The sequence below is a fragment of the Anser cygnoides genome, chromosome 15, assembly GCF_040182565.1.
Source record: "Anser cygnoides isolate HZ-2024a breed goose chromosome 15, Taihu_goose_T2T_genome, whole genome shotgun sequence".
Taxonomy (NCBI): Eukaryota; Metazoa; Chordata; class Aves; order Anseriformes; family Anatidae; genus Anser; species Anser cygnoides.
In genome coordinates, this window is record NC_089887.1 from 5,690,837 (window position 1) to 5,717,084 (window position 26,248).

At 55.1% G+C, this 26,248-nt stretch overlaps 1 protein-coding gene across 10 annotated transcripts in view; it reads right to left on the reverse strand.

The window, feature by feature from the left end:
* The window catches only part of ELFN1 (extracellular leucine rich repeat and fibronectin type III domain containing 1), a 108,731-nt gene extending 89,941 nt beyond the window's left edge, over positions 1 to 18,790 (reverse strand). For 3 of the 10 annotated variants that reach the window (XR_010825082.1, XR_010825081.1, XR_010825083.1), the window contains exon 1: positions 18,193 to 18,770. The gene's annotated coding sequence lies outside the window, so the exon portion shown is untranslated. Of the gene's footprint in view, positions 1 to 13,681; positions 13,802 to 15,593; positions 15,785 to 18,192 lie in introns of those variants that run through there. The other 7 variants (XR_010825085.1, XM_048064345.2, XM_048064354.2 and 4 more) reach the window with 5 other exon arrangements.
* Between the last annotated feature and the right edge of the window lie 7,458 nt (positions 18,791 to 26,248).

The following is a 26,248-nucleotide window of genomic DNA, read 5'->3' on the forward strand; positions in this document are numbered from 1 at the left end:
AACAACCATAAGAAGCCAAGGATAGCAGAAAAATATCTCTGATCTATGCCTTTGGGAAGAAGGACTCGCACCAGCCTCCCAGCTCTGCTATACCAAATTGTCTCCTTGCATCCTGTGCTGTACCCGTATTGTCACCCCGAGAGCCCAGGTTTGCACAGAGACCTCTGTCACAGCAGTCATTAGACAGTGATAACCCATTTTAGCAGTAAGGGAAGGTCTGCATTTCCTGAAAATGCTCATTGATCTCTTCCTTCCAGGGAAAATCCAGTTATTTTCAGTCTCGTGGGAGCACAAGCCAAGCAAAAGTCACTAGAGTCCCTTCAGCAGCGAGCTCCCATGGGGCAGGGCTGTTCCTGCAGCCAGATAGCTCAGCTCAGCTCCCACAGGCAGCACGTGCTACCATCAGAGGTGCTCCATCAGCACGGGGAGGATGAATTGGGAGAGGAGCCATCTCTGCTCCAAAACCAGCAGCATCTCTGCAGGACGGGCAGAGCAGGCAGCCAAAAACCCCAGCAAAAGCTCAGGGTGGCAGAAAGGCAGAGCATCCTTTGTGCATCACAAGTAATATTTCCTTGCAAGGTCTGGCACAAATGGCATCGATGGTGAATCATTTCTGTTGTATTTTACTTGGAAAATTGGGGGGGGGGGAGGAAGGCATTTTATGGAGAGGCTCAAAGAGAACCTCCTTTGAAAATAGACTCTTTTGGGTACAGTCATCCCTTTCTTTTTGGAAAAGGGAGGGAGGCACAAGAGGATGAAGGAGCTGCTGAAATCCAGATGGATCTGGCTGCAAATTCTGGAGCATAACTCAGATCTCAGGAACCAACAACCAGGATCAAGACCTACATGTAAAGACAGATTAAACACCACCGTCCTCAGGATGGAGACGTGCTTCAAGGCATCTACCCAGCCTCCTGCCCACCAGCCCTGTGCCATGCCAGCACTGCAGACCAGGCAGCAAGGAGCTGCATTTGCTTACCCCGATCTCTCTTAAGCATCCAAAGGCCTGGCTCCTCAGCCGAGTGCTAATTCTCACCCTCTTTCAGCCCAGCTTTTTTTTTGCAGCTTCTCTACAAATCCAGAATACATTTGAGAGATCAGCACAATGTTTAGTGAGAAAATCGTATGCTACATTTCCGTTTGGCATGACTTTGAAATGGTTAAGCTGTTAGGCCCTGAAAGGGAAGTTTTAAGAATACAGTGGGGAAGAAGAAGCCAAAAACAAAAATAAACCAACTGTGGCAAAAATTAGAGCATGGAAAAAAAATGTTTTGATAGATCCCTTTTTCCAGAGGAACAGGACATACAGGCTGCTGCTTTCCAATGTCAGGATCTCTGCAGCACCGTTGCACTTGGATTTCCATTAACAACAGCAGGGAAAAACAACAAATTGAAAATCAACACTAGCACAGAAAGTTTTTCTAAGCCAGGATCAAACCTCTGATAAATCTTTAAGCCACAGCCATTTGCTCATCTTGCTCACCCCCACCAAGGGGATGCTGTGGGGCTGGCAGGTGCTGGTTGGCACACCAGGGCTTGTGTCAGGACTGGCAACGGCTCAGGTGGTGACACTCTTGCATCCACATTTTCCAGATAAACCTTTCCAAAAAGGAGCAAACCCTGCATCAGCCCATGGCTGACCTTCATGCAACAACCCCAGGCCCTCCAAGAGCGGCTGAGTTCAGCCTGGGGTGTCAAGAGCACTCTCCACCCTCACCCCAGCCAGCCTTCTTTGCACAACTGTGTGAGAGTCGTGGTCCTTGTGCCACTTAGATCCCCCTCAACTCCACACTGCCTTTGCTCCTGTGAAAAAATGACTGGCTTATTTACTCAGCCAAAGGACATTCCTCCAATCACAACAGCTGATTATTTTTTTTTTTAAATCATAGGACGTAATGCAATGTTGGATCAAGAGACATCCAAGATCCCATACACATGACATCATCTATGGCTGTTCCATAAAGCAGCAGGGCAATGAAAGCATCAGCGGCACTCGTCTGCTGCCCTTAGGTCCACACGAGCAGCAGGGACAGACAAGCACTCTTTTCTCCCCCACGCAGCCTCCTCTGGGTCACTGTGAAGTGTTTGCTGTTCAAAGAGCTCTTGGAAGAGAGCTCTCTCCCCTGGGATGGTTTGGATCTCAGACATGAGGTTAGGGCACCCACAGAGGTAATGCTGGGGAAAACCTTGTTTTCCAGCGTGTTCACACCTGGGCGCATCTCTGCAGAAGTCAAGCGTGTGTCCTGATATAGGCACCTCCTCTGCAGCTCTGCACATTGACCCAGCTTCAGCTGGGAATGAAGAGGAATAAAGAGATCTGCTTGCAATAAACTCCAGAAACCCCCCTTTTAGCCTTGAACTGAGCTGTCATTCCTGGGATGCAGACGCCATTCACCCCACCACCCTGTCCCCCATCTCCTGGGCTCTGTACCCATACCTGCACTCCTCCCTCCCGCGATCACCTTCTTCTACAATCTTCAGACTCTAATTCCTCCAAAAAAGTTCTCAAGCCCTTGTTGCTGTAAGCAGAGAATCCCACACCTGAAGCACTGACAAAACCCTGTGATTTCATTTTTATTGCAAAACCAACGCTGGCACTGCCCTCCTCCTTGGTGCTCAGCCCTTCTCCAATAACAACCAGCATCTCTGCAGCTGTCGCCTGCTCCTGGATCGCAGCGTGGCTACAAACAGGTCACAAGACGGAATAGAGCACGCGGCAACCTGCAGAGGACTTGGCCCGAGAGCAGCACGATAAATAATTACGTTATTGCAAGTCAAGGGGCAGAGCGTTTCCACTGATAGCATCCTTGCAAGGGGAGAGAGAAGGGGGGTTTATTTACTCTGCACTGGCGTTCATACTGAGCATTGCTCCCACAGTGCTGCCTCGAGGAGCTCCTGCTCCCTGTCCCTGTGGCCATTCAGCCACCCCAGCCCCTTCCGAGGAGCAGTCCTGCTCATGGTCAGCATGCACCCAGCCTCCAGTGTATTTGAGCTCTGATCTCCCACCAGCCTTTTAAGATCTCAACCTTCCTCCACCCTATTTCCAAGTAGGATTCGTGGGAGGCTGGTGCTGGATCTTTAGGAAGTATCTTACAGCTCACAAAACAATACCTAAATAAGCCCACGCCTCCTCCTTCCCTCATCTAAGTGCCACATTAACAGGTGCTGAGTCTCTCTAAAGAAATCGGAGCTGCTGTGCGAGCAACCCCACTGCAGCCCAGCAAAACAAAACGACAGGAGGGAAAATGAATCGGGATCAATGGAGGAGCTCTCCTGCCCCGGACACCTCCTCGCTGGGTGGCCAGAAGGACAGCACAGGGGCTCCATGCCAGCAGCCCGGTGAACACCTGACTTTATCATAACGAATGCTGAGAAGGTGCCGGAGGAAGAAGGGGATTATTTTTTTCCCCCTCCTTCCTTTTGATTTAAACTCTTCTGCTGGCACTGGCTCCTGGACATGTATTTCTCCATGCTCAGCTGCTGCTGAGTGTGATAATATAGAAGCACAGACCCAATTGTTTGTCTGGGGGCTCTCCTGTAGATCAGCAGCACGATGAGGAAGAGGCTTATTTGCATTGCTGTCACCTGGTGTTTGCAGCAGGATGCCAGGAGCACAGAACAGCCATGGTAAGAGGTGTCTGATTTAACCTTCACACCACACCCCTTCCCCATGCACTGCCCATCACAGACCGGCACCAAGTCCTCCCTTCCAGCCCTCTGTGCCATCCCATGATGGAAAGGCCACCGGGAGCAGCTTGTGGCTGGTCAGAGAGCAGCCAGGGCAAGGTCCCTGTCACTGTCCCCAAGATGGGAAGGTCCCCCCGACACTGCTCCAGTCACCACAGTGCAGAGCAGCCCTTCAGCTCCTCCCAGACACAGGGGGCTGAAGACCTTGCTGTGAAGCTGGGGAATGCCAGGAGAGGCTGGAGATGAGCAGTTGTGTTATCTCACATCCATCGTCAGGAACAAGAGAGCACAACCCAACACAAGTGTCCTCTGTTGGCTTCAAGGGCACCGACCCACTGAAATTCCCAGTGATTTAGGGCTCCTGTTCACCCTGTTATCACAGCTGTGGCACCAATGAAAGCTTTCCAAGCAAGCCCAGCAGCTCCCTGGGACCATCAGCACGGCTGTCACCTGGCCAGTGCTCCTGGAGCAGAGCATGGAAGAGCAATGAGGGATTTTAGCTATTTATGAATTAGAGGAGTGGCTTACATATTTTAAACAGGAAGATGAAGGAGATTTTGCTCAGAACAAGGGCTTTCTTCATTTTTTTTCCTAAATTGCTTTCCCAATCATTATTACTTTTTGTCACAGTGAACAACCAGGCAATTCCATCATGTTCCCTCGGACATACCATGGCAGACAGCTAACGCTATCAGTTAAGTCTTGTCCCTTTCAATCACCATTACATAGGAAGAGCAAATTTATTATGATGCATATGTCATTACACACCAATGCCTTTCCATTATCATATAACTGGATACCCCCAAGCTTCATAATTTGCAGCATAATAGTAATTTTTAAAGAGCCATTGGTAATCAATAGCACTCAGCATCCTGTCAGGATCATTTGCAAAACAAATAACACTGATCTCAAACAACTTTACAGGAGGGATATTTAATCCCTGCAAACTGCATTATATGATGGATAAGCAAGGAATACTAGACTATGTATCATGTATTTTCCTGGATTAAATATCACTTCCATCACTGTTGCAGCCTGGTTTTTGGCTAGGCAATGCCGAGGTGTTGCCTTACAGAGCCACACCACCCGAGGGCTGAGCCCGGCTCCTGCGGGCTGGGTTTGCTCCTGCCCTCAGCACTGACCTGCCCAACCTCCACTGAAATCAAATCCCAGGCAGGAGGTGCTATTTCGAGCCCCTCGTCGACCCAGAGCCCCGGTTTAAATGAGTTACTACCTATAACTCCACATAAGTGCTAAGTAGCATCATTTAATAAGAGGCTGAGCCATCTGCCTCTTTAGCTAACAGACAGACCTTCAGGACAATAAACAGAAGCTTGTTTCCCTTATTGCCTTTCCTTCTCCTTTAGGACGTGCCGCCAGAGGCTGTAATTGGGAAGGTAACTTTGTCCCAACCGCGGTCAATGTGACTCCAGTCCCTCCACAGGTGGCGTTACCATAGCATCCCAGTCTTTAATGGGGGACTTTTTTAATGGGGATTTTGCACAGGAGATGGAGACAGCCACCCCATCCAGACCCCATGCTGACCCCCGGGGGCTGACACCATCCCACCAGCGGCTGCTGGTTTGCTGCAGCCCTCCAAGCACAGCAAACAACTCACCCAGGGCTCTCCAATTCATATATCTGGTATCAAATTGGAGAATTCAGGAGAGCCACAGCTCCTGTGCTTCAGCCGGAACACCAGCCAGGGAGCCCATCATCACCTGTTGCACAGCCAACAGCAGACCAGCGCCCGGGATGCCTTTTATAGACAGCTTTCCAGGGCATGAAATCCACATTTAAGTTTTCTGCCCTGGTTTCTGCCCCACAAAGCTGTTTGGCACAGCCGTATCTCGCCCCTGGCAGCCGCAGGCACCTTTAGCAAAATCTTCGGCTCCCACTGATGTGGAAAAATTCATGCATTTCCCTGCCCATGTAAGCACGGGTCTGGCATTCACGCCACTTCCCACCACGGCACGGCGATAAGCCCTGAATTGCTCACTGCTACAAACCCTGCACTTTGGTAAGGACGGACCAAATCAGGAAAAAAAAACCACCCTGGGACCCTAACTAAGCACTTTAGCTGCTGGAGATTGCAGAATCCTATTTAGCGATATCAGAGCATTTTCTGCAGAGGGAACATCTACTTAGACCTGACTATAAGAAGTCAGGAAATTAAATATTTCAGGAGGAAGAAGAAACCCACACAGATCTGCCCATTTTAGCTCATTTCTAGAGAAAATTGTGGTTTAGAAATGGGATTAATGGGTGTGAGGGTGTCCCAGCACACTCTCGCACCGGGTAGCACCCTGGTTTGACCACATGCTCCCACCCTAAGCAAGATTCTTCTGGAGAAAACACAGCTTTTTATTTTATTATTACTTAAATAAAAGGTGGAAGGACAAGCTCTCCTCCCAGTTACACCAGTGACTTTGTGAATCTCCACATGGATTGCACAGGCACAGCTCTCATTTGGGGCTGTTCTGAGCATCTTTTGGAGTCACCCTCACCTTGGGATACTCAAACCCAATCTGCTCAGACACCAGTAATTACCACTGGCTAGAAGGTAGCATCAATCTCCCATTTAACTATAATATTCCAAACACCGTGGCTCAGCAAGCCTGTGGTGGGAGAGGGCACAGCCACTTCCCCCAGATATAATCCAGCCCCATTCAGCTGCCACCACCGCTCATTCATTCACACGTTCATGCACAGTACCTGCTCATTCAGGGCTCTTCCACAGATTAAATATTAAGTGATTTATACATCACCATCCCTTTTAATTTAAACACATTGGAATTGCTACCGACTGACTTGATCTTCCCACAGCTTTTTTTTTAATCCTCCACCTGCAGTTTCATCACCATAGGCCACCACCCAGGTGGATGTCAGAGGTTCAGAAGCACAGTCCAGGCTGGAAAATGGAAGGGAGAGCTCCAGCAATGCTCAGACCCTGGACAGCATTACAGAAGCACCTTTTATTCTCTTGAGCAGAGATCTGGGTTCAGGTGCAGCTGAAGGGATATCGCCTGTCAGAAGGCATGCACCCCACCGCCACACCCAGCTCCCCAGCATCCCTGGAGGCTGCCCATGGGCAAAGGCTTTGCAGCAAACAAGCTCTGTCCTATTTGATGGACAAAAAAAGCAACCAGCGACTGCCCAGACTTCACTTGTTGGGGATTGAATCTATTGCTCTGGCCTCAACATGCTTAGGGCACAGAGGCTATCACATCCTTTTGATGTGGAGAAGGTCAGAAACTCTTCGCTGTAGGCTCTGCTCTCAGCTCTTCTCTTCATCTCACCCTCCTGGCCAAAGAGGAAACCTCTCAGCCCTCCACCACCTCCTCACACCCAGTCTCCTGCATGGCAAAGCCACCCCCAGAGGGTAATGCCTCTTTTTTCCAGGATCTGGGATGAATATAGCAGCGATGAGCAAGCCTGGAGCTCTCAATCCTGCTCCTCAGAGAAGAGGAAGGCACATCACTAATACCTGACTGGGTCATGGGTGTCCTCCACGTGCCAAGGAAGAGCAGATCTGCACTCAGTTCTCCCCCATGTCCTCACTCTGGAGGTCAGGAGGTCCAACGCTGCTGCCCATGGCACAAAAGGGGAGAGAACACTTCCACAGGAAGGGAAGAAAGAAGAAAGATCTCACTGGGGCTGCAGGAGCCTAAAGATGGAAAACGCTTACAGCTGTGTGCACATCCATATGCATTAGAGAACAGGCCCTGATCCAGCACATGCTTACGTCAATCTGCCGTCACCAAGATTTAGGAGAACATTTAAAATTAAGCTCAAATCTCCTCACACTGCAAAAAGTGGGGACAAAGAAGGGAAATAAGTCTCGTGGTCGGAGCGGAAGCAGGTGTCGGAGGACCCAGTCCCACCACAGGCTCCAGCACCAGATAACCCTGGGCATGTCACTTCACCTCCAGGTTTCCTGGAGCCCCCAGCTCCCCAGGCAGGATCCCCTGACTGCCATAAGGGGCTCCCAGATGCCCACCGAAGACATGACCAGGGTTGGAGGCTGATTTCCATCCATTCCCCATGGCCAGCCATTTATGCACAATTACAGACGAGGGGATCACCGCAACTCACAGCTCCAAGGGGCTCACGGGGGTCCCAAGGAGCTGCCCAGAGCCTCACCCCCAGAAGCAAGTCAGGATTTCCAGCCAGGATTTTGTCTGCTGGAAATAAAGACAACAGCACTTCACAATAAACGGGGAGCAAAACAAGATCAATAAGTGAAACATGCTCATTTCCCAGCCCGGCCAGAGCTAATTAAAATGAAAAGGGTATTACTCTGCCCACCATCACAAGTCAGATATCCAGTGCAAAACAGGGGGTGTTGGCCTAACAGCTATACAACAGTACTGCTTAGGGACTGTTCTGTTATAAAGGTAGGGAAAAATAAAAATAAAATCAGAACAGGAACTAGTAATTCTTCACTGAGATTCGGGAAGCCATGCAGAAAGTCTGGTGTTTCTTATAGCCAAAGTATGATTAAGAGAACCTAAAAGTGAGTTCACAGTGGAAAAGGATTTTAACATAGAAGACAACTCTTCTGCTAAACCACAAGTGAAGGTTAAGATTAGCAGATTGACCCACACAGCAAATGAACAAACTCCACGTGGACCTGATGGTGACATTTGCTGTGTGTGTGTTTGTTGGGAAGCCCTAAGAGCCGCATCCCGCAGATTTATTTCTCCTTCCCTTAAATGTGAAACTGTTGTACAAACACCACAGCCGGCTTGCTGCTCCTTTGTGAATTGGGACAGCTGTTGAAACATGTTGGCTTATTGAAGCTTTCCTTTTACTCCTCCTGTGGAGGATGTTCTCCAGAAGCGGTCACGTTATTCCTGCGCCCACACTCCAGCATCTCCCTAGGCAGGGTGACCGGGAGCCAGGCCAAGCGAGCAGCACAGCCCCATCCAGAAACCACGTGCACAAAGGGGTGCAGGAGGCGATCAAGTCAGTATGTGTGCTCTGAGGCCCCAAGGGAGCTCCCCAGAGGGCTGGGACCAGCTGGCAGGACAGGGTGAAGCCTCCAGCACAGCGGGACCAGGGCAGGACAGGCTCCTCAACCGCCATCCCCATATCCCCAGCTCTTCACAAAACCTGGCCTTCTCCTAGTAGCACAGGCCAGGTGCCACAGCCTCCAGGAACAGACTGAAACCCAGACAGGGTAAAAGTTCAGACTGATCCCTTGTGTTTTATGGCACCATTGACCTCCTGGATTTTCAGCAGCAAGCCACTTGCAGAGCCTGGCAGCAGCTCTCCGTCCCTCAGGCCACGCGCCAGGCCCTGCAATTCACTGCTCAGCACAGCTTTCCCAGGAGAAGGCATCTGGAAGTGACAATTGCAGTCCCCCCTGCAATTAGCAGGAGCTAATTGGCCCAGCAACACCAGCTATCACATCCCTCATCCCACAGGCCCCGTATCTCACCCTTCCTACATCTGCTCTTGTACCTCCTGCACCCTAACCAGGGGCAGGACAAGCACAAGGGTTATGGCTTTGGTTTCCAAGCCATGTCGTGGGGCAGGGGTGGCTCAGGTAAAGCAGAAGCAGGTGTTTTTATACCCTAAAGTAGCTGCTCAAGCGCAAACTCCTCAGCACGACTCTGAGCGTGGAGCTAAAGAGAAACTGCTCAAGCTCCTCAACCATCCCAGGCTTCTGCCTTGTGCTCAGACTGCCCAGTCTGGAGGGGGAAGAGTTAATTAATAACATCAGAAAATGAGCATTCAGGCCACACAATTACCCTCTCCTGCAGGAGTATCTTGGTGAGCCAGCAGCATCAACACGACCAGCTCTGAAGTCGAGACACTTATCCTTTGACAACGCTCTGTTGCAATGACTTTATTTTGATGATACCAGATGATTAATGCTTACGGCTGCTGTCATTTTGTTTGATAGATTTTGGGGCTGCGGAGTGACGTTTGCTCAATGCACCATTCCTGAAAAGCCATGCTCGTCTTAGAGAGGAGAGAGGCATCCAGCACAGCAGCCAGACTTTTTGCAAGCCACAGGTGATCCGGAGAGTTGCTGTGAGGAACGTGGGGATGCTTACAGGAAGCCCTGCCTGGTAAAGGCTGCAAAGAGAGGAAGGTGCGTTGAACAGCTAATGTTGTAAGAAATGGTGAGAGTTTGTCTCATCCAGAGGTTGTCAGTTATAAACATCACAGCCAAGAGCCACGGCAGACTGCTCGGGTTTGCCACAAACAGGCTGGAAGATGGAGCAAGTAGCAGAGATCGGATCCCCAGCTGAGGCTCTGCAGGGCTGACTTTTAGCCACACTGAGCTCTCACAGCTGCTCTCAGAGCCAAAAAGCATCCAAAAAAAATCAAACTGATCAATCAGCAAAACAAGACACAGACAAATGTCTTAATCGTAGCATTCACTAACATGAGAAACTTGGAAGCCTTAATCCCATCCTCTGTGCCTCCAACTCCCCCCACCTGTAACACAAGGACAAGAACCACCTACCTCCCCCAGCTGTTGCAAGCTTTTCCTAATCAATCAGCTCATTAATTCATGCAGAGCATTAGGTAGACAGCAGATGGACAGCTTTATACAATAGTCTTTTCTGCAAGGTGAAATATTTCTGCCTAATCCCCTGCCAGCAGCTGCCTGCCTGCTCCCACCCCACAGGCACGGGGGTCTCCCCAGGACCCGAACAGCACCCGGGGCAACGCAGGATTCTCTGGTCGGAGACACCCCATCCCAGGGCTTCTTACAGATTTGATTTTCATCTCATCATATTTAAAAGCTGTCTCGGGAGCGTAATGATTTTAAATTCACTCACCACCGCAGTCCATCAATTGAGCGGCGGCTGCTAGCGCCTCGCAAGCGGGCGGTGATGAATGGGGCTTTCGAGATGGCATCGCTCAGCTCCGAGCGAGAGCAGAGCGTGGGCAGAGGGTGGAGAAGGGAAAAGCGAAGAATTTAAAAGGAAGAAGCAGGGAGAGGAGGGAAAAAGCCCAACCTGCTCACTGCAAGCTTCGGACAAGCATTCCTCCACTGCTGGGAGGCATGGCTTTGCGGGAGCAGTCTTGGCTTGCGTTATTCTCCCTGATCTGATGTTTGTCATCTTGCATTTGTATTAAATGTATTGGCCAGTTTATTTAGTAACCAATAGCCCCACATCTACCTTGCAGAGACAGGGCTGCCGGCCTCTGCCCCGCACACATGCCCTTACCCAGCAAGGGGAGGCACTGCTTCCCTTTCAAGGAGGGGAAGAAGAGCAACCACCTCATACCACAGGCATGTGTTCCTTCAAGGAAAAGCAAGGAAGGGCACAGCACTGCAGGCGTTACCCCTCACTCATCCCGACCCTGGTGGGACTGGGAAGGGGAGCACCAGCATCCACCCCTGCAGCTGCCATGGGTGCTGCTCCCCTGCTTGTCCCCCCGAGTCACAGCCACCTCCTGCCATACACACGGGACGCATCCCCTAAAGGGGTGCTGTTCCAGGGAGATCAGCCCCACTAGCTGCTTCTCCCCCCTGCAGGGGAGGGAAAAAAGCAATTCCATGCACACAGCAATCCCCCTGCTTGGGGCATCCTAAAGTTACATCCCCAAGGTCTCATCCTGCTCTGCCGCCAAGCGCCCTGCTGCCCTGGGAGGGGATGGTGCTGAGCACTGGGAAGGAGCCACTGCGCATCTGGGACCCTATTTCTCCTTTTTCCTCCAGTTACGGGGCCGGGTCAGCGCTGTGCAGCTTGCGAGCTGAAAACTATTCACAGTACATAAAGCTGTACCGAAGAGGCTGCAGTTCGTGGTGTGAGCACCACAGCTGCGTGCTACCACTCTCAGAGAGGGGAACGAAGCAGAAAAATGAAATCCACAAAACAAGCAAAAAATAAAAATAAGAGGCAGTAAAAGTAAATTAATGATGTTGCTCCAATTTGAGCAAACACTAATTAAGAACATGTAATTGAATTAATGCATTATTTAGAAACCCTAGAAAATCCCAAGCAGGGGTAAAAATACATTGTAGGGCTCTTAACATCCCATATCTCACGCCTCACTACTCGCAATTTATTTTAATGTCACCAGAACCTACAGATTTATTTATGTCCTTGTCACTCACCATTGTTTGGTATTTATCCTCTATATCTATATTCTCTCCCCTCAATTTTACCCACCCATATGGGGCCGTGATGGCCGTGTGATAAGTCAAAGCCGTGTAAAGAATTAGTTCGGCTCTTCAGCTACTTTCCCTCTCTCTGCCCAGTAGCCAGAGGTCTGGGTCTAATTTGTCTAGAGCCTGGAAAAATGTCAAATGCTTCATTAACAAACAAACCCAGCTTCTGGAAATGTTTTCCTCCAGCAGCCTCAAGTGTCACTTCACCGCAAAGGGCCCCGCACGAGCGGGATCTGAGCCTGACCCAGAACAGGTCGGAGAAACGGTGTCATCACAGCCTGGAAATGGGGAGGAAGCATCATCCCACGGAAAAGGGGGGAAATATCAGCCCCTCAAAAGTTGTACAGCAGATATCCATACCAACAGAAGGTCCCAAGATAATTGCATTTGCAAATGGGACAGTTTACTAGTGCTTTGGGTATTTAGCGATTGGTTTTACATATGTTATTTTTCCCCCTTCTGAGCCCTTCACAGCAAGGCTTACAGTTTTCTACTACGCCCGGGTTTCCAAGAAGAGATACAGACAAGTACACCAAAAGGAAAGAAATTGCAAGTGTCTTTAGCCTTTTTAAGCAAGGAAGGCATCATGTGAAAATAACACAGGCATAGCTGAGCTCACGCACACGTAGCTCTAAGAAAGGGGAAAAGCAGCAGCATTAAAGTATCGGACACTTAGGTATAAGCATATATTGTAGCAAAACATGCATGCTGTTTATAAAGCATGTTGGAAGACTTTTCCCCAAAAGACGCTCTATAGAGTGTAAAATTTTATTACCTCTGCCTGTCCATTTCACAAAGATCTACAGAGAAACACGTCAACAAACCTGCCTGCAGTATAACTCCATTAAATCCAATGAATGAGTTTGGCCCACAAAAAAACTCGGCGCTTACTGTAATAAAGCTAAAAGCTGATAGCAGCTGATACAGTAAAACACACACTTCTATACATTTCTTCCTCCTGATTTAAAAATACGAGCAAGCTGCACAGATTGCTCTTGTCCAGCTCCTAAAGAAATGCTGTAATGGGGGAGAAAAAAAAAATATTGGAGTTTTCCTCTTCACTTTGTTTGAGTTTAAATGCCCACAGCTTTTTCTATGCTGTTATAACTTCACCAGCTCCACATCCACCTCCTCCGGTGTCCCTCCAGCTCCCTTACACGGGCTGACACCCCCATGTCCCCTGTGTCCAGACCCTCCTGCCCCAGCTCCTCTTGGTGCGAGGAGGCTCCAAGTCCCCTCACAGCTTATTTTTTAGATGTTTCTTGTTTATCTCTATTACAGGGATGTCTCAGAGACCTAGAGGACTCCTGTGCTAGGGGCCATACATATAGCCACAACTTTGGTGGCCAAGCTGCACCTAACGTACTATTTTATGTTCTTCCTCCTCTTCCTCCATGCCACCGGGGCTGCCACCGTGCTCCTCAGGGTGGGGAGGACACAGGGCCACTTGAGGTCTCCCCTCCATCCCCTTCACCCTGAGGTCCTCACAGCCCTGCCTCCTTCCCTACCCGCGCTTTGGGGCCATCCGGGGCTCTGGGGGCACCTTGCCAAGCCCCAGCCCGTGCCTCTCCCCTCCACCAGCCCCACGTTGCTGCTGACCCCACACCTGTATCGCACCACACCAGAAACCACCACACAAAGCCCCAGCACCATCCGCAGTCTCCGACCCTAGGTTCATAACACTAAAAAAAAAACAAAACAAAAAAAACCACAAAACTTATTTTCCCCCCAGCAACTGCACCAGCTCACACCAGCCACCACAGAGGGCTGCACACCTTGCTCATCACCCCTTTACATCCCCTCCAGAGTTTCCCCATCAGCCACAAATCCCCCGCACACCCCAGCTCAGCCTACCTGCACCAAACCACCAGCATCCTCTCCTCCAGGAGCTCCTCACCACCCTGCAGCAGCTCTTTTCAAGCCCCTCTGCTCCACGGTGCCCTTTGCTGACTAATCCCAGGCTGCCGCTACACCTGGGGCTAACGCCAACTCACGGCCGAGTGCCGGCAGCTGGGACGCTGCGGGTGCTGCTGTGCTCCTGGGGTTTTTCCCCTTTTTTTTTTTTTCAGTGAAATCCCAGCCCTGGGCTGTGCCCGGCTGCTGCTCTCTGCATCCCGCAGGGACACGGGGCTTCACCAACGTAACCCACGGCCGCTCACTTGTCCCCAACGCACGCACGAGGAAAATTAGCCCCGGGAGATACTGCCCGAGGATAGGGCTGAGTCTTTACGAGCAGAGTCCTGTCCCTGTCACAGCCCCTCCGAGCCCAGCGTTAGGTCGGGAGCCCAGCTCGGAAACCTCCGAAGCGCCGGCCGCGTCCTTCTGTTTGCACGCCTTGTGCGGTCCTATATTTAGCGTGTGATGGGAGAACCGACATAAATAATCCATAGCTCGTAATAATTAACATTACGCCTTGAATAAGCCAAAAGCCTGACCTTTCCTAGCAAGGCTGTCCTGGTGAGAGGTTAGATCTTGTGTTTTCTGATCATCAAACGGGAAAGCATCAGCCAGACAGGGAGAACAAGCTCTTATCTAGACCTGATTTCTCTCCTCTCCAGGGGATCCTGTAGGATATTTCAGTTCTCTCCCGCTCGCTGTATGACTCTTCCCTCCCCCAGTTGCTTGAAATCAGCCAAATTCACAATCTCATCTGGCCGGGAGTCAAAGGGGGAAAAAAATCAAGTCCTAACGCAGCGACTACTTTGAACGGGGACCTAAAGCCCGTCAGAGAGGCGTTATCGATCCCAGCTCGGGGCACCTCGGCCATGGAGGGGAAACCCAGGGGCAGCCGCAGAGCGGGGCTGGGTCTGGCACGAGTCCCCCGGTGGGTGCGTGTGCCTCAGGCGGGCGGGCACCCATCGCCCTGTGCCGGCACCGGCGGGCACCCAGGGGTGGGCGAGAGCCACCCTCGCTTCTCACCTGCCGCCGTGCGCCTTCGCGTGCGGCCCCTTGCAGCGTGCATCGCCTCGGAGCTGCTACAACAAGGAGTGTGTGCACGGCAGCGATACACACATCTACGCCGTGTGAGCTCCGTGCGTGAGCAGGGCAGGGGGTCGGGGTGTGGGTGTGTCTGTGGGTGATGCTGTGCCCCCAGCACCCAGCTGCAGGACCCCCGAGCAGCCCCCCTCTGGGCAGGGGAAGGCAGCGGAGGAGAGGGGGCACCGGGCCGGGGCTGGGCTCGATTCTGGGCGAGCTCCCGGTGCTTTTGGCCCGCGTCGGCGCTGGCTCCGCGCTCCTTATGTAACCGCAGCAGGGCCGTGGTGGGGAAGGGGCACCGAGACCGGGGGGAGAGGGGCCCCCCAAAACCAAGAGAGGCCTGGAGCAGATGCTGGGTGCCCTCCTTTGGTGGAGGCGGGGGGGATCTATAAGGCTACTGGGTGTGCTGGGCCCTGCTCGGGGCAGCTCCGGGCTCCCCCCCCGGTGCGCTGCGGGGCAGGATCCGGCCACCGGTGCCGGTCCCCGCGGGGGGAGCTGCCTCCAGCCCGGCTCCCGCAGGGACCTGCCCTGGGGAAGGGGCTCTGAGCCCCCCCAGCTCCCACCCCAAAACCTCAGTACCTTGCGGTGCGGGGGAAGTTTGGGGAATCCCAGATTTTGGAGGGAAGCAGGAATAAAACACAGGGGGAGGGGGGCGTTAAAAAAAAAAAAAAAAAAAAAGCCCCCAAGCCCCCGTGGGGTCCCGGCGGCTCCTGTGCGCCCCTCCCCGAGCTGAGCCCCTCTGGAGCATCCCTGGCACCGCGGAGCCGTGTGGCTGCCGGCACCCCCTTACCTGCCGCTCTCCCGTCTGCTGCCTGCCCTGCTCCGGCTCTTCCTCTCCTCCTTCCTCCTCCTCCTCCTCCTCTCTCCCTCTCCCTGCTGCTCGGGGCTCTTTATGGAGATTCATTCATTCATGCCTTCCCATCGGGCCCCCAGCGTTTCCCTGCCTCCCGGAGGCAGAGCGTGTGACGCCTCGCCCCTTTCCAGCCACTTTCTGCTGGCACAAAGCGCCCCAGCCCCGGGGCGGGGGGGGGGGACACGGACACGCGTGGGCAGCCCAGCCCGTGGGAGCCTCCCCCCAGAGCCGGGAGGGGCAGGTTTAAGGGGCGTGGGCCTCGGGGTTGGGGGGGGGGACACACAAAAAGGCTTTCTCCGGTGCCCGTCACCGGGGTGTCAGGTCGCTCGGGCGGTGACGCCCTTTCGGTGTCCCCCCCCCCCCCCCCCCCACCGCACGGAGCTGCCGGACCCACGCGGAGTCCCCCCCCCCCCCCCCCAAGTGTCACCCCCCTGTGCCACCCGCTGCCGGTGGCTCCTCGCACCTCTGGGTGCCCGGCAAAGCCTCCCCTTGCCCCAGCCTTCCCCAGGACGAGGGGGGGGGGGCTCAGCTCTGCCACCCCACCGCTGCAATTCGGAGGGGAAGGGGCCGGCTGCCCCCCACAGCCCCCCTCGACGGCATCCCGCTGCCCCCCGCAATGCCGGGCAGTTTGGGGAGAGGGCCGTGCGGGTGGGTGGGGACGGGGACGGGGACGGGGGGTGCTTTTTTAGGTGCTAAACTTTAGGTGGTTTTCGTCCCCAGCCAGGCAGAGCTGCCTTTTCCCTTTTAGACGCCGTGGGAAACGGGAAAAGCAGCGCTGGGTTTGGGCGCCGCCAGAGCGCCGAACCCCTGAATTTGGGGCAAAAACCGCCTAAAACGCTGCCCGAAGGGCCCCGCCCGCTCAGCGGGGAGCCGGGCCGTTTGCACGGGCGGTGCCACCCCCTTGGAAGCGTTGCCATCGATCCCTCTCACCGCCCGCTTTTATTCACCGCAAACTTGTAAATATTTCATCCAACGCAAACCGGCCCCGGCACGCCCGGAGCTGCTGCAAGGGGGCTGGGGAAGGCGTGCGGGGCTGCCTCCGGGCTCGGAGCCTCGGCCCCGGGGGGGGGCTGTTGATACCGGGCCCCCCCCTCAATCCGCTGAGCATCCCTGGGGCTGCAAATCGCAGCCAGGACGTACCCATCCCGGGCTCCCCGGACCGGGAATGGCAGGGCGGAGCGGGGGTGAGGGGGGGGTCCGGGGAAGGGTGGGGGGCACCCGACGGTGCCGAGGACCCCCGGGGGTCCGGATCCCCCCCCCTTCTGCCCTGACAGCCCCGGCCCAAGGGCAGCTCCTAACCCGCAATGGCAGGCGCGTGGCTCAGCAGGGACCCCCCCGGGGATCCCCTCCTCACGCCCCCCTCCCCCCCAGGTCGTTATCTGCTCTTCATTAAAATGCAATCAAGAAATTTCTTTGGCAGCTCCGGCCGCGGCTCCACGCGTGCTCCCCGCCCGGCAAGCGCCCCCGTCCTTCGGGCTCAGCCGGAATTTGGAAACTGAGCCGGAACTTTACAGCAACATCTGGCACCGGCATCAAAGCCGCACCGCGTCCACCGAGCGGGATCACGCTCCCGTTCCTCCGTCGGCACCTTATTTTTAATTTTTTGGGGGGTCTCAAACTCGTAGGTGGGCGCCTGTCCCCCCCCCCGCCCGCCCCGAGCCCTCCGGCAGCGGCACCGGGGGGGGGGGACTTGGGGCCGGGGCCGTCCCGGGGAGCAGCCCCCGGCTGGGTGCGGTGTGTGCTCCCCAACCCCAGCCACCGCCGCCCTCCCCCATTAATTTTCTTTAATTCAAGCACTAAGTGCGGCACGTTTCGCCAGGATGGAAATAGCCGCTGAAGGAGAGCATGTGGGGAGGGGGAGGCAGGTCCAAATTACCGGCGTGGGTATGCGGGGGGGGGGGGGGGGGGGATGCAGAGCCGGGAGCGGCTCTACCGCAGCCCCCACCCCAGTCATCCCACAGCCCCCGGGGGATGGGGTCACTTGGGGTGCTCGGGGACAGCCCCCCCTGCGCGCTGCGGGGACGGGATGCGGGCGGACCCCCCCGTACCCCGGGGGATGCTGCTGGCACCTGCTGCCCCCCCGGGGCACGGGGGCTTCCCGGACCCACCGGTTGCAGCAGGGACCCCCCCGGACCTCTCGGCACCCCATAGCGCTGGGGCGGCCCCGACGTGGGGCACCCCGACGGCGGGGGCGGCTGCTGGGACCCCCCCGCGCCCCCAACTCGCTCCGGCCCCGATTTCCTCGGGGGGCACAGGGGACCGGGAGCGGCTCCAGCCCAAACGGGGGACCCCCGGGTGGCGGCGGGGAGGACTCCGGGCTCCCCCCCCTCCGCCTGCCCCGCGGCATCCCCACCCGAGTCCCACGCCGGGCTGCGGCGGCGAAAAGTTTGGCGACACGGAGCGGCCACCGGGGGGGGTCCCGGCACCCGGCACCGGCCGGGGGGGCACCGGCATGGTGGAGGGGGGGGGCTCAGCCCGAGCTGGGGCTGGGGAAGGGTGGGAGCCGGAATCGGGGGGATGCTGCGGGCTCACCTACCTGCTCCGGCGGCGGCTGCTGGCGCCCGGCAGCGGCAGCCCCGAGGCGCGGTGATGGGCGCAGCCCTGGCTGCGGCTCCCCGAGCCCCTCCAGGCGGGCGGGCCGGGGGCAGGAGGCGGGCAGGGAAACGCAGCCGGAGCCGAGCAAATCCCAGCGCTGGAGCCGGCCTCCGAGAAGAGCAGGGCTGCAGCTCCTCACTGCGTCAGGCGGAGAGCCCTGCCCGTGCAGGCGGCGCCGGGCAGCGCTGCCAGGCCCGGGGGGCTCCCATCGGCACGGCTCGGCCCCGCCTGGCACGGCTCGGATCGGCTCGGAGAGAAGCACGGAGATGCGGGCAGGGCGGGGGGCGCGGCACGGCTCGGCCTAGCACGGTCCGGTTCGGCTCGGCTCGGTTTGGCACGGCGCGGCGCGGCTGGGCTCGGTCCGATCGGGTTCGGTTCAGCGCAGCTCGCCTGGGCTGGGTGCGACCCGGCTCGGCTCGGCTCGGCTCGGCTCGGCGCGGCCGGGTTGTCACGGCACGGAGCAATAAGCGGCTTGGCCGGGAGAGCCGAGCTGGCAGCGGGGAGAGAGGGGGGGTGCGTGTGTATAGCGTGTGTGTGTGTGTGTGCATGTGTATGGGGGGGGTGTGCATGGACATGGGGGGTGTGTGCATGTGTATGGGGTGTGTGTGCATGTGTATGGGGGGGTGTGCGTGTATATGGGGTGTGTGTGCGTGTATATGGGGTGTGTGTGCATGGATATGGGGGGGGTGTGCATGTGTATGGGGTGTGCATGCATGTATATGGGGTATGCGCTCGTGTATATGGTGTGTGTGCACCTGTGTGGATGTGCGTGTGCTCGTGTGTGATGGGGGTGCGTGTCTCAGGAGGTGTGAACACAAATGTGTGTGCCGGGGGTATCCACATGTGTGTGACAGTGAGACCGTGTGTGTGTACGTGGCTGCGATTGCAGCACCCATGTGTATGCACGCGCCTGTGAACGTCTCCGTGTGTCACCCAGCCCCTGGCCCCAAGCTCTGTGGGTCAAACTGGGCCCAGCGCAGCCAGGCACTGGGGGGAGCGTGGAGGTGAGGGCAAGCAGGTGGGGAGCTGGGCAGCAATGGAGCTGCTCCAGGACCCCTGCCCGCATCTCCTGGAGCCCCCTGGGTGCCCCCAGTCCTGGCTATGGCCAGTGCACCCCGTGTTCAGCCCTGCCCAGGCACCATCCTGCCCCAAGACCATCCCCTGCCGGCCCCAGAGGCTGCCCTCCCGCCCCCCTGGGGCCTCTTTTAATGCTGTTTAGCAACGCAACACAAAACTTAGAGTGATTAAAGTGTGGCTGGCCCCTGGAATAAAAGTGCTTTTCCCTCCTATCGCTGTCAGTGGGGTAAGGGCTGGCCATGACGTTTCTCATGATGTCCCAGAGTGTCCAAACCCAAGCCTGCAAATCCCTTTCGCAGCCCTGCGGGGATGTGGCAGGGGAGGCACAGAAGGTGGGGTGCAGCAGAAAAATTTTCAGTTTAATAGCAACAACAACAACAGCAAAGCAGCCAAAAAACCTGAAGCGTGGAGCAATGGAGCCGGGAGACAGCTGGGGAACAGGCAGGCCGTGGCCCCTCTCCAAACGGCAGCTGGCAACCTGGCGCGGCGCTCGCCTGTGTTTGGGCACACAGCCCCGGGGAAGCACTCGCCGAAAGGCAAGAGAAAACCCTGCGGGATGGGGAGGGATGGGGCAGGGGGAAGCACTCCACATCTCCTGCTCTGCAGCCCCAGCCTGGCCTCTGACCCACCGGGGGGCTGCAGGGTCTCTGTGCGAGCTGGGTGCTCCAGGGTTCCTCTTCCCCTTCCTTGCCACCAGCTGGGCTCATGTCCCCGAAGCACAGGGGGCCCTCCATCCCACCTCTCCCATGTCCCATGGGCTGCCCTGAAGTCAAGGGGGTCCTCTTGAAATTGCTCTGAATTAATAAACGCACGGGCAGGCTGCAGGGAGAGAGGCTGGAGATAACGGGTCCCGTCCCTCCCCTGCCTGTGCTGGAGAAGGCTCTCGAGCATCACCGAGCTGCCACCTCCCTTCCTGGGCAGGGACACGGCACCTGCCAGCCCCCCGGCTGCAGGAGGGGGGTGCTTGGGGAGCAGGGAGCGACGCTGATCCTGGGGGGCTTTGTACCGGGGGCTCTGGCAACTGGAGGAAGAATCACCTGCAGGGGACAAGGATGCCACCAAGGCTGTGCTGTGTTTCAGGTGTCACCCATGGAGACCAGCAGGGAGGGGAGGGAAGGTTTGCAGAAGGCTCTTTGCAACTCCTAGCTCAGCACCCTGGGGCTGACTGGGGGGAGGCAGCCCCTCAAACCTCCAGACTCACTCATGGGTCAATGAAAACAGGCTTTAAAGCAGCAGCATCCGCATGAGCTGCCAGGCCATCCCGGGGTGGAATGACTTCGTGCAATCAAACTTTACCAACCCAGATAAACAAATAAAAGAGGTACTTCTAGGCAAGCTGCTCCAATTCGTCTGGGAGGAAGTGACGCCACCCCAGCCTCTAGCCCTATATTTAGTAAAAATCTAAACCAGACATTGATAATATTATTAAAGACAGGAAGGAGTAAAAGAAGATGTAGCCGTGCTCGGATGACTGCTCTATTTACGCCAGGCGCGGGAGGAATGCTGTGAGAAAGGTGTCTCGGGTCAGGGCAGCCTCGGGTGGCTGTTCCCCTCTACCAGCAGCAGAAGATGACCCGCACAGCAGGTCCGAGAAGTCCTAACCCAGTTTAGCCAGCGGTAACAGGAGGGAGAGGATGGTTAATAAAGCTCTGGCTGCTTCTCCCGGTGACAAGGAGGAGGCATGGGAACGAGGGCTCCTTTGCTGCCTTTTGTAGCATCACCTGGAAGGGAAATGCTGGCCGATGCACAGAGCGGGCAGCACTCCACTTGTCCATGTAAAACAGGAGGTATTAAGTTAAGGATGTAAATGGCTCTGAATGGTGCGACCTTGGGCAAGCCAGATCCCTCCTGGCCTTGCGTGGGGCAGGGGCTGGGCTGTGGGCAGTGAGGTGCCCACAGCAGCACAGCTCGACCAGGGATTCTGTTTGTGTGAGAGTGGTGTGACAGCATCCTGCGAGGTCACAGCAAGCTGGCGTCCTCTGAGAGAGGAAGGCATTCCCCAGAACAGGCTAGTCCAGGAGGGAGAGGTGGCAGTGTGACATCCTTACCTCTGCCTCCTGGAGGGGCTGGGCAGGCCTCCCCATCACACCCTCATGCGACCCCATGCAGGGCAGGGGATGGAGGTCTGGGGTCCTTTGCTCAGTTACACCATATTTTCCCCCCGAAGGAAATGGTTTCAAATGTCTTAAAAATCAGAAGTGCCTGAGCCATCCCAGTTCATCCCATTGCAGCCACGACCCCCTGTGGACAGTGGGTGAAAGCCAAACTGGGTTCCTGCGAGGGCTCTGCCTGCAGCTCCCTGCTCCGCCACTGGTGCATCGAAAACAAGCCGTGACCAGGAGCTCTCACCAAAAAAAAAGGTAGAAATGCTCCCTGTGGGAAGGGCAGGACCCCCTTCCCACCATGTCCCTGCAGCCTGGCCCCACAGCAGCAGCAGCACCAGGGGGCAGTGAGACTTTCCACCCTGCAAAACGAGGGGAGCAGAGCTGCTCTGGTTCCCAGCAAAGCACCGGGACGGCTCTGGGTGATGTTGTCCGAAGGATCATTTTTTTTTTGCAGGCCGAGATGCTTTTTAGCTGTTGTTGTCAGATCCTATCTAAAAATCATCAGGCTAATTAGAAAACAAAAAATGACATTTTACAGGCTGTTAGTGCCGTAAGTGGACAAAGGCCTCGTGGTATTTAAAGAATGCGGGGGAAACAACTGCAACATTTACATCTGGGAACGAGTTACAGGGCTCAGACAGGAGCAGTATTTTAGAACATTTTTGTTTAACCTACTCAGCCTTGGTGATGACAAATATTACTGCACATCATTACCCCAATTTTTCAGGGTGTTAATACCTCATCCACTGCAAATCGTACGTGCTATAGACTTGGCAGCTTGGATGCATTTTTATAGATTCCCATTTGTTCTGATTTTCTTTTTTTTTTTTCGTTTTTGCCTTTGAAACTTTGAAAAAGTCAATTTTGTGTCAGCAAAAGGTGTCGGTGGTGGGGACAGGGGCTTCGTGCCAGCCCACAGCCCAGGGGCAGTGTGGTTGTGCTCATGAATTGCTCTGCTTAGAGCCTCCTACCTGCAGCTGCAGAGACATCCAGGACTGGTTTGGTCTTTTTTATTTGTCTTCTTTTCTGTCTTTTTTTTTTTTTTCCCCTCTCATACACACATTGTCCATGAGGAGAATGAGAAATTCCCCAGTGCACATGCGCGGTGTTATTCACAAACCTCTTTGGTGAATAACTCTTGGCTTGTGGTTACTTTCAAACCCACAAGGGGAATCTGCCATCAAACCTCCAAGTTGTGATCTGAGTCACAGCCCAAAACAGCCACACGTTTCAAACCGTGCATCCCGGGGCGAAGCACCAAGAGCACCCAGCCCACCTCGCCACCTCCAGGCACCAGTGGGCGCAGAGAAAACACTCCTCTCTGCCTTTCTGGAACTGCAGAGACCCGAGCACAGATGTCAGGACATCCATCTTCACAAGTGGCCGCTGATTTGGGGGCCTCATTTGAGATGTTCATAGTATGCTGCCAGTACCCAAGGTTTAGCCTTTTTGGGAATGGTGATGAAGGTAAGTCAGCCTGGGTCTGAAGATCTTCACAGCAAAACCTTTCCACTACTGGGGTCCATCTGAGCACCTCTCCAGTGACCCTTTGCTCGAGGAGTCGCACCTCGTCATGAGGGACCTCATCTGCCCCTTGCAAGGCAGAGCTGCTTCAAGGCTCCTTGGTGGTGGCTTTGGCCAGACCAAGCGATGCTGCTCCAGGGCTGTCACTGAGTTGGAGCTCCTCAGCTTTGCCAGAGCTGCCCCTGAAGCCAAACCCTGGCAAGAAAGGTTGACAGGGAGCACACGCCTGCCTCGGAGACATGCAGATGAAGCATGACTTTCTTTTTATTTACAGAGCATCAGATTGCACACTCCCTAAGAGCTCTGATTCATCCTTCCCCAACCCTAGAACAAATAACTCCAAAATCAGTCTACAGCGTGGGGACAGGCTTTGTTCAGTGCTTTGAAAGAGAGCAGGTAAAGTCATTACCCTCACTTTGCATAGCAAAAATGATATGCATAAAGCTGCACAGAACAGCCCTGCAAAGCTCAAAGGAAACAAATGGGCGACTTGCACCATGAATTTCAATGGGACTTTGTGCCGCCAGGATAATAGCCAGTGAGACAGTGAAATATTGCACAGAGAGACACTGGGCAGTAAAAACAAATTCGACTTGCTAATGCGGTGGAATATCCCACAATATCGCACGGGGGGGAGGGGTTGCAGAGGGGTTTTGTGGGGGCACGTGGGGCACGCAGGGGGTAGCGGCTGTCCTGCAGAGCTTTGCTGTGCACAGGAATAATTGGGGGTGATGGCAGGGGGGTCTTTTAAATACTGGTAATTACCCTTTGGCTTCTCACCGCAGCTGCCCCCGAGAGTTATTTATCCAGCTTGCCTTGGAGTCAGCAGCTGGTTTGCAGCGAGGTCTCCAGCCGATTTTTCACGTGGGTTGGCCACAGCCCTTCGGTACCTGACCTGTTGAGCCGGCAGCAGCTGCGCTGTGGGGATCTGTAAGCAAGTTTCTTGTTGTTCCCAGGAGCTGCCTGCACACCCCAGCTGACACACAGCCCTGCTCCGGGTTCCTGCCGTGCTGAGGTCCCAGGCAGGAGGGACGTCGTGGCTGCCTGTCCTTGACGAGGGATGAGGCTGGAGGACCGTGCTGGCTTCGCCCTCTCCATCCCCATCCCCGTCCCAAGCAGTCCTTCATTTCTTCCAGCACCCAATTTCCAGATTCCACAGCTGTCACCTCTCCCATTGCACTGTCCCCTTCTGCAGCCGGCATCACAACCCCAAACAGGCTCGGTGAGGTCTCTAAATACTGAGGTAGGTCACCCTTTGACACGTGGGGAAGAGGAGGTTCCACGTATCTGGATAGCTCACCCGAGGCTGGAGCAGCGCGAATTAGCATACCTTAAATTAAAGAGCTTTAAACAGCATCTGCTCCCCAAACTGCCACTATCTCCATTTCAGTGGTTACAGCAAACACTTTGCGAGTAGACCCAGAGGACGAGGAGGAGGAGGAGGAGGAGGGAGGAAGCCAAGCCGGAGAGGACAGGCGATGCTCTGGCATGGCCGAAGGCACGGGCTTGCTCCAGGAGCTCTGGGCTTGCTCCTCGGCGCTCTGCTGCCGAGGCAAACACGTTCCCGTGCGATTCCCTAAGGCACCTTCAGCTTTTATAGATTGCTGATGGTGGAAGCAGTAAATGAAAGGACACCTTTGAGTGAGCACTCATGTATTAAATAGCCTCGGAGGTTGTCCCTGTGCAAAATAGCATGTGTCTTTCAAGGCTGTGCAACTCCACAGTGAATACAACACATAAAGGGTGCTAAATCCAGAACGGGAAACCTCGCTGGGACCTCCGTGGTGTGTTTCCAAGACGTTTACAAAGAGCACAGGCCAGGGAGCATGGCAGTGGGACAGCCTGAGTGCCTCTGTGGAGACTGGCCGCAGGTTCCTATACATGGCCACCTGGCTATTGTAGGGTTATTTGTGTTTCAGACCAAAGGGAGAAGGGGGAAAAAGGGGAGAGCGACTGAGACATGAAGGTGAAGCTCCAAGGCAGGGTAGGCTAGGTCAGAGCTGTCGGTACTCAAACTTTTCGGCTCCAAAAAGCAGAAAAAAACTGTAAGCTGGGCGAAGCTATGGACAAACTGGAAAATTCATCGGGAATCCAGCTATCCCCTGTACTAAATCAGGGATTAGTGACATCACCTCAGCTTCCTCCCTTATTGTAAGGCTGAGAAGAGAAGGAGCCAAACACGAGCGTACTCCAGAGGAGACCGAGGAAGGCGCTGGCAATGACTCACATGCTGCGCCTCCGTTCCCCAATTTCCCCCCCGGGATGCAGGCGGCGGAGACCTCCGCGCCGTCCCCGTTCTTCACGTGGCCCCAGGCAGGCTGAGCGCAGCCTCGGAAGGAGAGCGCGGGGAGCTCCTCTCTGCGCCCCCACGAACCCGCAGCCACGGGGCTCCGACGGCGGCGCCGGGGCAATTTTCCCTTTTTGTTGGCACGGCGTTTGAAATAGCTGGGCACGCGGGGCTGCTGACTCAGAGGTGCCCAGGTGAGGCAGGAGAGAGGATGCGAGGCTGCAAACACAACCCACGGTGAGCCCCGGCTGGGCTGTGAATCCTGCCATCCCAAATATCTTTCTCCCCCCACTGAGACCCTGAGCCCCCCCTTGGGAAAGGGCAGGACCTGCTATTTGCACCGCTAGCGATGCTGTCAGACCCCAGGGGAATGTGTTTTTGTTTTTTTTTTTTTTCTCAGCAAATGGGAGCTCGGAGGCTTTCTGCAGCCTCCCTCCCAAATCTTGATTTGCCTCGCTGAATTAAAAGCAGTGTGGGCTGGGAACGATGTTAAAAGGAAGAAAGGAGACAGAAAAATCATGCTGAGTGTATTGTTCTGGATAAATAAGACATAGGCGTGTTGCTGAAGGTAGCTAAACCCATCCCACAAATGGTCTTCTCCTGCCAGGAAGATGTGACAAAAATAATTACTCGGGCTATACATAATTATTGTGCTGCTCTGAGCAGCAGCCTGCCCTTGGCACAGCTACGGGAGCTTTTTCCTGATATTGGTTAATAACATTAACCATTAGCCCCTTAACGTCCTGACCTGCTGAAAGGGCTGGGATGCAGCAGGTAGCAGCCCAGAGTGGCCCCATGGGAGACACCATGTGCCCGTCACAGGGGAAGTGCTCCCAGTTGCCATTCCCAGTCGCACCAGTGCCCAGGGACGGGTGGTCCCCGGTGCAATCCTGCACTGAGGCTTCCACTTAAGCAAATTTTGCTGCCCCCGGCAGCACCAGCGTTGGTCCCATGGGTGCCAGAGGCAATCTCAACGAGAGCACAGAGTTGGTATGGAGATGGAA